At 42.6% G+C, this 13,748-nt stretch overlaps 1 protein-coding gene and 1 long non-coding RNA gene across 2 annotated transcripts in view; one reads left to right on the top strand and one right to left on the bottom strand.

Moving 5' to 3' along the window:
• The window catches only part of LOC126101437 (ankyrin repeat domain-containing protein SOWAHA), a 408,466-nt gene that overhangs the window by 49,798 nt on the left and 344,920 nt on the right, over positions 1–13,748 (bottom strand). The gene's annotated exons all lie outside the window — the stretch shown is intronic.
• Positions 954–13,748, top strand: part of LOC126186944 (uncharacterized) — a 202,165-nt gene continuing 189,370 nt past the window's right edge. The window contains exons 1-2 of the long non-coding RNA XR_007537703.1: positions 954–1,770; positions 9,715–9,866. This is a non-coding gene — a long non-coding RNA (uncharacterized LOC126186944). The remainder of the gene's footprint in view (positions 1,771–9,714; positions 9,867–13,748) is intronic.

Below are 13,748 nucleotides of genomic sequence, written 5' to 3'. Positions count from 1 at the left end.
AAAGCGGCAATTCTTCGTATGAATCTCACTCGACGAAGAAACGTCGCTAACATAGCTGATATGAAATGAAATGATCGTGTGACGTTGGTGGCCTGGAGGCCCTGTCCGGGGAAGTTCGGCCGCCGTTTTACAAGTTCTAACAACCCTACCACAACAAAACGTCAGAATTTAATAACGATTGTGGTGTTTCTCACGCTGCTAAATACTGCATTTTCGGGCAACATCAGTCATATTATGTGGCAGGTGTCATTAGAGCACAGTTAATAAAGTCATTTCATGTAATAATAAAAAAACTAGGCACTCATCTTTTTGTGTTTCCCAAGCTGGTCTCGTCGTAAAATCATGGCTCAATCGTTGAAAATCTAGGTGGTTATGATTCAAAGCTGGGATGCAAAGAGGCCTAGGTTTTATTCCGATATATTCAAAAGTTCTGTAGATGCGCTTCTCAAACCATTCTTGGAGATTAAACCTTTCAAAGTTAGCACAATGGCGATGTAAAAAAATAATCAGCATTCCGAATTTAAGTTACACTTCCTTTAAACTGCTTTTATTGCAATATCACGTATCACACAAAACATCACTTCACAATACAAAACATACTTGAAAACATATTCCTCACATTTTATAAGCCAACTATAATATGCGTCTTTCCAACATGACGTCCAAGACTCTCTAACAACTCAACACCTTAACAACTAACTAACAATCGCTTACGCGCCCAAAAATCAGAGTTACAAGTACGTCAAAGATCATAGTGACAAAAGAAAGAATATACATAAGAATAATATCATTGCAATATAAACATATCGATGTATCACAAATTAAATCAAATCTGAATATTGTCTCAGAAATATGTTAACTACTTCACAGAAACACAGTAAAATATTACTGGTATCGAGAGGTTCAGGTGAGGTACCATAATGGTTACGTAATTCAAGTACCATTACAAAGTCTTACTTCAGGTGACACCACACTGGGCGACTGCGCGTCGGTGATGATGAGATGATGATGATGATAATGATAATAATAACACAACCTGGCCGGGAATCGAACCCGGCCCCGCTGCATGGTAGGCAAGCCCGTTACCCCTCAGCTAAGAATCCAGGCAACATAGTTGAAAATTTTATGCGTTGGCAATAATTTCGCTGCAAACCACGCATAACGGATCACTTTTCCGAAAATTGGCGCTTGCAACTGATCATGAATCAAGATACAGTCCAGGAATCTCACCGAAAACAATTTCAAATAATTTTTCCATTCATTTACTGTTTTTAATTTTTTTAATTCGTTCGTCAGACATACAATTAGCAGACAAACAAGAACAAAGTTATTTCACTATGTACTGGAAAACAATGGTGTAGTTATCATCTACGAGCATGGGTAGATAAATAAAAAGAAACTAAAACTAAAGGTAATAATGGGATTTCGAAAGTGTGAAGCCACGACTAACCACTATACCACCGCTCCGGTTGCTTTTACTTGCTCGCGGAAACGTACTTTTAAGTACCCCAGTAACTTAAACCGTAGTTTTCTCCGAAACGGTGGAGTATCATGGATAAGACGAGATACGTGTTCGCTTATTCTGACCCCTCTTCCACTGAGCGAAGTTTCTGGGAAATCTGATTACGGCACTTGTGTTTTCCTGGTCAGTTGCATGTGGACACCAGTGTCAACTTTTGCGCATAGTATTGCAAACACACATCTCAGGCATGCTGGCATCAGAAGATATATGAACACCATGTGTACAAAAGTTGGAGCCAACCAACAGAGGTAAGACCCTCAGAGATAATTAATTTAAAAAAGTAATAATAATAATAATAATAATAATAATATATAATTTCACTCCAGAAACTGTTTCTCTCATATTTTTTATGGGTTTCATAAACAGGCAAATGAAGCCTTATTGACAGCATGAGGTTTATGAAAAACTGTTGAGTATCTTGATGAACAGAATCGCTTAGCTCAGACAACAGCGGCCACTCATCAAAAACGTACAAACGTCGAATGTAATTAAGTATGTACACTTACAACGGATCCACTACAGCAGAGGAAAGGAAGGCTGGCTAAATAAGAGTTTGACTTCTATCCACGACTGGACAACCATACAGAAGGAAGACTCATGACACTCGTCGTATTAGTAAACGAAAATTACAGAAAAACACGAAGCAGGACTACCGGGCGCAGATCAGAAACCTGCTCTTCCGCGCACTTCGCTTAATGATAGCACCGAGCAATATGAGACTGAGCTCATATACGGGAGCACAACAGTCCAAATCCTCATGCGGTCATTCCGATTTAGCTTTTCCGTGGTTTCTCAAAATCGCTTAATGCGAATGCCGGGCTAGTTCCTTTGAAAAGGATGTTGCTGTTGAACGTTATGGGAAGTGGTGTGATTCGAAAAGAATGTGTGAACTGTTTGCCGCTGATTCCCTAATAGCTGGATCATTAACCCCACCTGTCAATCAGCTGTTTCCTCGAACATGTTGGCATCCTGCTTCTTCATGTCTAGCATAGTTGTCGATAGCTAAATAAAATAGCTTATTGATTTAGGGAAACAGGGGAATGCTGGAAACCAGTAGAGGGAGAGATTTGGTGTATAAATTACATATATTCACACAGCAAAATCGTGAAATGAGACGTAGCTTATTAGCAGCTATTGAAATATCGGTTAATTTTTGCCAGGAGACTGCACAGGGTTGCAGTAGTGGATTCTCCAGGCCTCATGTATGTCAGAGAAAAGCCTCTGACTTACGACACAGTTAATATCCTTACTCATATTTCGTCATTCAGAACTTGTGATCAATCTCTAATCATCTCGTTGTCGGTACGACGTTAAACGCTAATCATCTTGTTTTTTTTTCTCTCAGTGAGGTTATCTAATTACGTTATCGGTGGACTAACAATATGTCAATGAAACCGCGTCACGTAAGAGAAAATAATAGGAAATATAATTGTAACGAGTTAACAGTAAGCAGATATTAGCTGCCAGATATACAGTTAGTATCCACTCCTTGTGAAAATTGGTGAGGTAGAGCACTAGTTAAAATAATAAACTCATTCGGAAAGCAGCGTGATTCAGTTCCCCGTTGTTGAGGTTTTCTGTTGTCTCCCTGTATCCGACCAGGTCAGTTCCGCGTTGGTACCATTGAATATGTTATTTCCCCTTATTTGAACCAAAGGCGCTCAGTTTCAAATGTTCTCGACGTCGATGGGACTTGAGGATCTTCTTTCTTTTATCAGTGAATGGCAACGCTTGCAAAATCGTAGTTATTTATGTCTCTGCATTCGGCAGGTCAAGTGTGTATATTACCAATAGCAAAAATACACCCATAATCCAACATTGTATTATAGTAATCATTTTCAAGTTGAATCTCTTCTGTCCGTGTTTGCTTACAAATGTATTTATTTTTGGAAGCATCCGCCTTATGCAAAACACAATTTTATCTTTCCTTCTGTTTCTCAGATATGCTTGCTGAAGTTTTAGCATCATCAGTGGGCTTTTATTTCTTTTCTATTAAACAGGAAAGATGCTCTTTACTACTTATGCACATTTAAAATTTAATTTTTAAGACAGTATTCACAAATTAAAAAAAAAAAAAAACAGACAGTTTTGTATATGTACCTTGTTATCAGAGACTAACCACACAATAGTTAGCAGGCAATGTTACGCTTTTCAAAGAAGTGTAGAAAACACTACCTTTCATATAAAAACTTTACCGTAATTTGAAATGTCTTTAGAGCTACTTTTCAGAATCAACTAGCTTAGGTTTCGACAGAATCTGTACATAAATAGGCGAATAGCTTCTTACAACTGGTTCCTAAGCAATCGACGTCGTAAGTCAGCACCTGCCAGATGTGCTAGTTCGAAGTATCATCATACGGGTGGCCCGCCCGGTTAGCCGAGCGGTCTAATGCACGCCTTTGCGGAGCAGTAAGGAGCGCCTGGTCCACGGCATGAATCCGCCCGGCGGACTTGTGTCGAAGTCCGGTGATCCGCCAGTCTGTGGATGGTTTTTAGGCGGTTTTCCATCTGCCTCGGCGAATGTGGGCTGGTTATCCTTATTCCACCTGAGCTACACTATGTTGGCGAATGCTGCGCAAAGTTCTCCACGTACGCGTCCACCACCATTACTCTACCACGCAAACATAGGGGCACACTCGTCTGGTGTGAGACGTTCCCTTGGGGAGGGGGAGGGGCGAACCGCACAATAACTCTGTGTTCGGTGTGTGGCGGCGGAGGTTTGAAATGGACTGCGGTAGTCGTCATGGGGTTGTGGACCACTGCGGCTGCGGCAGGGACGGAGCCTCTCCATCGTTTCTAGGTCCCCGGTTAACATACATCATACGGGTAGATGACTCAGTACTGCATTATGCCATTCGCACACACGCACACACATGTGGCTGCTTACGGGAGGGTACGGAAAATAACACGTTCCGCATTTCAGCAAGGGATCTTGGTTGGTTGGTGGATTTGGGGGAGGGGACCAAACAGCGAGGTCATCGGTCCCATAGGATAAGGGAAGGATGGGGAAGGAAGTCGGCCGTGTCCTTTCAAAGGAACCATCCCGGTATTCGGCTGAAGCGAATTAGGGAAATCACTGAAAACCTAAATCAGGATGGTCGGACGCGGGTTTGAACCGTCGTCCTACCGAATGTGAGTCCAGTGTGCTAACCACTGCGCCACCTCGCTCGGTGCAGTGGATGTAACAAGACAGACAGACACGAGCGTGACGCAAATAGGCATATACGAGTTTGTTATCTCTCGCCTAATACTGATGAACACGTCGGCATGAGTTAAAGTTATTTTTAATAGAGGGAACATGAATTACTGCGTCGTCTGAACTTCGGAAAGAAAAAATGCTTCCACTGCCACTGAAATAAAATCGAGAAACCTTACTGCAAGTACAGCACTCTACTGACAGAAGAAGGGACAAAAAGATATTTGTGTCACATTGGAAAACAGTGTTGTAAAGTGGCTTGTTTAGAATAACAGGACAACCCCCCCCTCTCTCCTCCCCCCCCCCCCCCAGGCCCACACACACACACACACACACACACACACACACACACACAAACGCACACACACGTATGCGTACAAACTCGCCAGAGAGAACGTTGGTAGGTAAGGTACACGAACAAGGAAGTGTGTTATAAATGGGGCCTTGGCGGCTAAAGCATCTCCAGCTGAAATACGACGAGACAGACTACAACGCAGCTGCAGACACGAATGATAAGAGGCATTCAGACTGTTTTAAGTGCGTCACGTTCAACATGCGTAACTGATTAAAATGAGCACTGGTGACATCATGTAATTAAAACGACGACGCTCTGCACTTTCGCTAACACGAGTCACAAGCAGTCGACGTCGAGCTCGTGAGGGCTGCCTTGTTATCAATCCCCCTCATCACACAGAAAATAATTATGTCCACGTAGCCGCCGGAAGCGTCTGTTAACAATCTTAACCGCACACTGTGAGGATAAACAGCTCGCTGATTGTTTCTGAAGATTATCCGCTTTTCTAGCTACAGGTATTTTTTGGTTATTCAATGGAAAAACACGATAGTTTTTTCTGTCGTTTACTCACCCTACCCCACCACTTTATCTCCAACATCTTCTAGCTGCCTGCTTGCCCAGCCACAGGCCCAAGCTTTCTTCTTTGTTCTTGCAATTACAGATTTGTATGAATAAGGGAGATACCATAATCTTATCTCATCTCTTGCACTTTCACAGTATAGCTTTTTTTCCACATAATAAAGATTGTTGAACACGATCTGACCGAAACTGTTTACTGCTTTGGACATTACAGTTATATTTTGGAGATTCCGACCTCAAATATCGGTCTGCTCATTCTGCTAGATTACATATATTTTTCACGATCGCTTCAATATTGTCGACTTCTTCTAACTTACTGTCCTTATACAGGATGATTCACGAATATATGCATATATTTTAATATGTTATTCTACAAGTAAAAGTAAAGAAAAAAGTTCACATAAACACAGGTCCGCAAATGTTTGGTTACGGAATTGTGGCTACCAAAAGATTTTGCCTGAAATTTAGCAACTTCGCTAATATGAAGCCATTGCAAAACTGTACGAGGTTAAAGTAAAGAACGATTTTCATTTATTTCGTTGTTATTGGTCAGGTGAATGTAATAAAACATGTCCCAGACGTGTATCTGCAGTAGTTTTTCAGAACATCCGGAGAAGCGAAGGTTATTACACAAGTAAATTTGTTTACTTTCCATTAAGAATGCAGACACGTTTATGTCATTGTTGGCAACCGTCGTCTACAACTTCTGTTGAAAACTTTGTGCAATTGTCTGGAATTTACAAAACAAATTGGGCCAAGTAGTTAATAAACTAAAAAATTTTTACGAAATAACGTCTTTGCTTCTCTGGATGTTGTGGAAAACGACTGAAGATACACGTCTAGGACATGATTTATTAGATCCACCAGACCAATAACAACAAAATAAATGGAAATCGTGCTTTACTTTAACCTCGTACAGTTTTGCGATGGCTTCATATTAGCGAAGTTGCTAAAGTTCAGGCGAAATCTTTTACTGGCCGTAACTCCGTAACTAAACATTTGCGGACCTATGTTTGTATGAACTTTTTTTCTTTAGTTTTACTTGTAGACTAACAAATGAAAATATTTGCATATCTTCGTGAATCACCTGCATAGTTACCCCCACTCCTCTTTTAAATGTGGCCGGCCGGGTTGGCTGAGCGGTTCTAGGCCGCTTCAGCCTGGAACCGCGCGACCGCTACGGTCGCAGGTTTCAATCGTGCCTCGGGCATGGATGTGTATGATGTCCTTAGGTTGGTTAGGTTTAAGTAGTTCTAAGTTCTAGCGGACTGATGACCTCAGATATTAAGTCCCATAGTGCTCAGAGCCATTAGAGTCATTTTATTTTTTTTTATTTTTTATTTTTTTTAGGAAATACGTACGAACGCGATAAAATATTCCGAGCATCCATCCGTTGACTGTTTCCGTTGTAAAAAACTTCTGTCATCATCATTTCCGATAAGGGCTTATCACAGAGTGCATTATGCACTGACTCACAAGTACCAACAAAGTGTGGTCCAACAGTTGAGATATCCAGAGTGTGTCATTTACCATGACGAATCTTTCTACTGCTATCTCTGTCTGTTCTAAGTGTGGAATCCGAATCACTTCACAATTAATGTTTTTACATAAGAAAAGTTTGAGAGTCTAGACGTTTGCTAGCTGCTAGTAGAGCCCTTGGATGGAACTGACATCGGATTCAGAACTTTTGAACCACCTACCCATCCCGTTATCGAACTGCACGAACCTGACATAAGGTACGCAAAATGAATGGCATCTTAGAGGACTTTGAAATGTGGCGTTAAAGGAGTTTGTTGAAAATGAGATGGAGTGTATGGGTAAGGACTGAAGATGCCTAGCAACGAGCAAACGAGAAAAAAAATGTCTAATAAGGAACATTATGAAACTAAGACAGGAAAAGGTTGACCACTAATTACGACTAATTCGTACCCCTTTTGGGGTAGGGGGCGGGGGTGATAACGTAGAGAAAGAAGACGGTAAGAGGAGATGGACAGCCCGCATCTCGTGGTCGTGCGGTGGCGTTCTCGCTTCCCACGCCCGGGTTCCCGGGTTCGAATCCCGGCGGGGTCAGGTATTTTCTGTGCCTCGTGATGGCTGGGTGTTGTGTGCTGTCCTTAGGTTAGTTAGGTTTACGTAGTTCTAAGTTCTAGGGGACTGATGACCATAGATGGTAAGTCCCATAGTGCTCAGAGCCATTTGAACCATTTTTGAAGGAGATGGACAGACAATGACGTGGTAGGAGGAGGTGGGCAGAGAGAGTGGCGAGGAGAAGATGGACAAAGAGAGAGGAGGAGCAGATGGGCTTGGAGGAGGAGGAGGAGGAGGAAATATAGGGGGTGGAGGAGATGTACAGAGAGAGAGGGGAGGAGGGGGAGATGTATAGAGAGGGGGAGGAGGTGATATACAGGGAGGAAGATGGAGGAGATGGACTAGTAGAAGACCGGAATAAATACATACACAGGCGACGCCGGTTACTCAGCTAGTATTGTTAATAAACTGCAGCCATCCCCGTTAGCTGCTACGCCAATTTTTACCATGTAGATAAGAATAACTATTACGATTATTATGATTCTTCTGTTTTCATGCGAACATGTTTTCATCTATTACTGTTAGGCATGTACCGTGTATTACGGCACGTTAAATTCCCGTCCGCTAAGAGGGGCGTGTCCAGAGGTTGTTTGTCGCTAATCACCGAAAGATCGCCACATGCCCGGCAGTATGATGTCAGTGGGGCCACCCTCGAGTTGCTAGAAGCCCTGACCGGGGACGTCAGTCAGTCAGTCAATCCATGGAGAGGGACGAGGAAGGACGACAAGGAAGCAACAGACAGGTGTGAGCAGTCCGGAGAGAGGTTCAAATTTGCGTGGCCAGCAGAGCGACAGTCTGGTGGAGTCCGTACCTAAACTAGCAACACACGGAACTTTTCATCAACGGGCGGACATCGGTTCCTGTTCCGGGTGGCAGCACGGTGACTGTTGTCTTAGACGAGGCCGTGCTGATGACACCCAAGTGGGTGCTACCCGCGGTGTGTGGTCTTGAGCGGCGGCACGCAGCAAGAGTCGTGCGTGGTGCTTGAAGAAAACATCGGCTGTGCAGTTACTTGCATTCTGGCTGTGATTTACCTTCAAGTGTGCTAGCTGTTGGAGGGCTCAGTGTTTGCGTGTTACAAACATTCTAACTGCAGGGCTGCTCGAAGGTGTGTTGGTTGCAACATGTTTCAGCTGAAGAGGATTTACGTAAATTAGACAGTGGAGGCTTGAGCTACGGTTGACGCCACTAACTACTTGGGCTGCCGATATCGGTTCCTATCATATGTCGGGAGCTAGGGTCTTTGGTCGAGGCTTGTGTTGTTGGTTTTTGGTGGGCTCTCGTACTGACAATTAGCTGGAGACACGTGGCTGGCAAGTTGCTGTCTTTGGGGGGCTCCTACTGTCCGCTACGCGCATCGAGAAGCCGCGAGTGGTTAAATCGGTAGGAGACCAGCTTTGCCGGTTGGATTAGGGATTGATGGCGGCAAGTTACGGGAAGAGCAGAGGACGCCGCGTGTAAACTGGTCAGAAAGTTCCCGGTCAACTCTGCAAGATTAAATTTTACGGCACCTGGAAGATCACCTGTACGAATTGGGTGCAATACCACCCCTGCTTGGAATCCTGGAAGTCATGGCTCCTTCACACCGGAGTGAAGTTACGTATCGCTTTTTATTGGTACTTGTTATCGTAAGGCCACGTCTGTGTTAATGTGGAATTAGACCTGTCATATTAACGCGCCTCCGTGTGATTGTGTGTGGATGGTCATCGGTCAGTGTAACTAGTGATAATTTGTTGTTCCAGGCTATATTCAGTGCAATGTACTAGCATTCTCTGTTTAAACTGAATTGATGAAATAACGTAGTCTGTGTCGAAGGCAAGGCACTTTTTATAGATGAGTATGTGCCAGTGATGGGATTTTCAGGCGCTGATGTTTCACCTTGTTAATTTTCAAGTAATTTTAAGGAGTGCTAAGCTTGTAACTTATGTGTGTGGTCACTTCCGGAATAAGTTAACAGTGCACACTTCCTAGACATTCTGGTTTGTAGCCTTATTTGGGCGGATTACTATTCCCTTCTGGTGTGTGTGCTGGCAGGGTAGTTTCGGCAGCGGACGTAGCGTTCCTGTTTCCTGGGCCCGGAGCAGAGACGCGTTTTCTTTCTGCTGCGGCGACACTTCCATCGCCGCACGACGCCTAGGTTGGCCTGCTATCTGCCGCCTCCACCAGCCTCATCGTGTTGGCTCCAGGTAAGTAAATTTGAGCGTTTGATATGTGCCACGGCGGAGTGTCACCAGTTGATTTCGGAACTCTTGATGTATTCAATATTGTGAATACACCACGCACGTAAGCTTTCAAGCGTGTTCTGCACGTCCTAAGTTCCTTGTCACTATACTTGCTCTTTAACTACTTGTTTAAACCTTGCTCCCTTATTGCTAGTTTTGGAGAATGTTAAAAAAAGTAAAGAACTTTAAAACTTAACAAAGTCATTAGTTAACTCCATTCATTCTAAAACTTACCTGCTTGTTGCCTGTTGGCTGTGATAGCCGTGTGATGTAATTTGTCACCCTTCCTTGTGTTCAGGGGGACGCATATATATTTAATGGTCATTGTTAATGTTTCTGCTGGTGCGTACCAGCGGGGAATCAAATTTAAATCGCATGTCTTCGCAGTTTCTCTTGTATTTTGGGGAATTGTATATTTGAGTGTCATTGTTAATGTTTCTGCTGGCATGTATCGGCCGGGAATCACATCTAAGTTGTATGCCTTCCCAGCTTTTCTTATATTTTGGGGATCTTGTAATTTATTGCTTAAGTGATTATTAAGGTTTATAAATTGTTAAGAGCTTTCCAATAGCCTCAATCAGTGTGACTTGTTATCTTTTCTATATTTTGGGTGGGCGTTGTATATTTGTTTAAGGTGTTAATCATGCTTGGGAATTGTTAACCTTGAGTGGCAGTCATTTGCAATTCATTTACTGGTAAAACTGTTGAACCAACTTGCACTCACACCTGGTTAGTGAGCGTTGTTATTCTTTTAACATGATTCTTAATTTGTAATCATAATTGTTAAGTAATAAAGAGTATTCCATGAAATGGCAAAATTGTGGGTCCACCTTCCATGTGTCTTTCTTCAAAATGATCCCAACCCTTGTTGTGAAGTGTCATGGTGAGTTGTTCTAGCAATGCTAAGTCGTATTCAAATAGGTGATCTTACATTTAATCGGTCAGCCTAATGTTTGATTCTACTGGACCTTTCTATCTTTACTGTACTTCAACATAGTATAAAGCTTTCTCTGTGTAGTGTACGTCGTCTATTTAGTGCTGCACTTATTTGACTAGCAAAATTGAAATTAGTTGTAGTTCTGTGTCACTTCTCCATGAAATTGTGCGCAACTATCTTATTCCATTATTGTCCCTTCCAGTTTGTATAGTTAATTGTAGGATTGTTGCATTATTATATGCTCTCCTTTTCCTATAAGGTTATCTTTATTTTATGATCCAAGAATGCCGGGCTGATATTTTGTATAAGACATTTAGCTAATGTGTATTTGTTATATTGAGTGCAAGTAATATTTTCTTTTGTTTTTATTATGCTCTCATTTTCTGAATTATGATATCAGTGTTTTTAAACTTTGTAAGTATTTATGCTCGTACAACCCCAAGTTATTTACCACTCCTAACGCCGCACGGTTTGAGGCGCCATTTCACGGACTGCGCACCCCTCCCGCCTGAGGTTCGAGTCCTCCCTTGGGCATGGGTGTATGTGTTGTTCTTAGCGTAAGTTAGCTTAAGTAGTGTGTACGTCTAGGGACCGATGACCTCAGCAGTCCCTTACGAATTCACACACATTTGGACATTTTTTTCCTAAAGAATTCCTGCGCCACAAATATCATCAGTGGTTTACGTAATACAAGATAATGGTTTCACTATACAAATTTTTGATACGAGACATGCAGCGTTCCCAGATGGTATAGGTTATCTTAGTGTTTACACTTGTAGGATTGTGATTTATCACTTTCATGTTCCCACTTTTTTTTTCTATTGGCTCTTCTACAGATGCAGGTAACAACAATAATGGGCGCAAACAAAGATGGACGGAGACAACCGACAACTTAATCTATTAAATGTCAAGCAGATAAGCGTGGAGTCTATTGAAGTAGCTTGGGCCAAGACCCACAGTCACACCCGACCATATAGTTGTCAGAATTATTTATCTCTCACACTTCAACGAGAACGACAGCACATATGCTAAACTAAAAAAGGAATTTAGCAGCCTACGTAAAGAAGCACAGCTCAATAGAGAATTTTGAGGCTTTCTACAGCAAATATCTATCAAATTACCACGTTTTTTAACGAAATTCACCCCGATTTCTTGTTAAATGCGACAAAACAACGCGAATGCAGCTTACGAGCTTTTAGTCCAACATTCTGTTAACAAGAACATTACTAAAAGCTCTTAAAACCAATAAGATAATTGCCATATTACAAGCGTTGCGAGAAGCCGGAAAGTTACAGACTCAATAAGTTGTCGCTACAAACTGCTGCAGAGTCTGCTTCTGAACAAAATTGGTCAAAAAATTATTCCCTTTGAACAAGCTGGCTTCAGACCAAATAGAGGCTGCACAAAGTGTTGAATTCTTAGAACAAACGCACAGAGACAGGATTCCAAAAACAACTTGATTAGCTTCAGTACTGTTCGACACGTAACTACCTTAATCAGCAGCACGCCGTCCGACACACACACACACACACACACACACACACACACACACACACACACACACACAGAGAGAGAGAGAGAGAGAGAGAGAGAGAGAGAGAGAGAGCTGAAGAATGGCTTATCGCAGGTAGCATGATTACGAGCTAGCTTTAGCTGTCCAAGATAAAAATCTGTGTAGTCACCGAAACCACATTAACAGAATATTTCACCGTTCTGAATACTTTGAGAAATGAAGGACTATATAATGACCGAAACTTGCTGCTTTCATCTAAATAGCGGATATGCAAATCGTCAAATGAAAATCTCTTTCAATAACAGTCTTCAATCAGCAAAAGCACCCTAAATATCTGAGCGACTTTATACAGAACACTGTCTTTCACACAAAATATTATAAATACTATCTCCAACAAAACGACAAATAACAACACTATCGAGAAGTTCAGTAGCGCTGAATGAGAGGAGCTTCGGAAAACAGTACGTTCAGCACTAAGCGTGGTACAGTCTGTAGCCGAATACTGTGCACCACACTGTTTGAATAGAGACCACAAAATCGTTCAAATGGCTCTGAGCACTATGGGACTTAACTTCTAAGGTCATCAGTCCCCTACAACTTAGAACTACTTAAACCTAACTAACCTAAGGACATCACACACGTCCATGCCCGAGGCAGGATTCGAACCTGCGACCGTAGCGGCCGCGCGGATCCAGACAGTAGCGCCTTTAACCGCTTGGCCACCCCGGCCGACAATAGAGACCACATCAAACCGCCCAAGGGAGAACCTCAGGCGGCAGGGGTGCGCTGTCCGTGAAATGGCGCCTCAAACCGTGCGGCGTTAGGAGTGGTAAATAACTTGGGGTTGTACGAGCATAAATACTTATAAAGTTTAAAAGCAGTCTAATTATTCAAAGCAATGAGGATGAGTGTTGCATGCATGAATTCCACTCCAGTGTTCTGGATTCTAACATTGTGCCATACAACTCTAACTCCTCCTGCGCGTACAGTAAGCACTGGTTAAGTAAAAGAAAATCGTCAAAATGCTGACCTGCCCACCGACCACGAAGTATTCTGGCTGCCCTGAAATCGGCTACGATTTCGAAACATAAGCTGGCGCCTTGTCCAACAATTTGTTGGCGGCGCCTTGAACCTTAATGCCCTGTGGATGCGAATGTAGAAAGAGATCACTGACGTGACCTAACGGAATCATCCGAAATGGCGAGGGTTTTGAACTCCCACGTCATGTGTGGAAATGTTAGAATCCGCACGGGACGCGGTATTTGTACAGAAAATCTATACGAATAGGGGAAAGTTGCAACAACAGAAAATGACTGGGAGCTCCACTACAATCCATCCGTCACCTTGTCGAAGAATGTGAACTGAGAGTATACGCTGGTAATCCAATAGCGTTCTT

Source organism: Schistocerca cancellata, chromosome 1 (genome assembly GCF_023864275.1).
Source record: "Schistocerca cancellata isolate TAMUIC-IGC-003103 chromosome 1, iqSchCanc2.1, whole genome shotgun sequence".
Taxonomy (NCBI): domain Eukaryota; kingdom Metazoa; phylum Arthropoda; class Insecta; order Orthoptera; family Acrididae; genus Schistocerca; species Schistocerca cancellata.
This window is presented reverse-complemented; position numbering and strand designations above follow the sequence as displayed.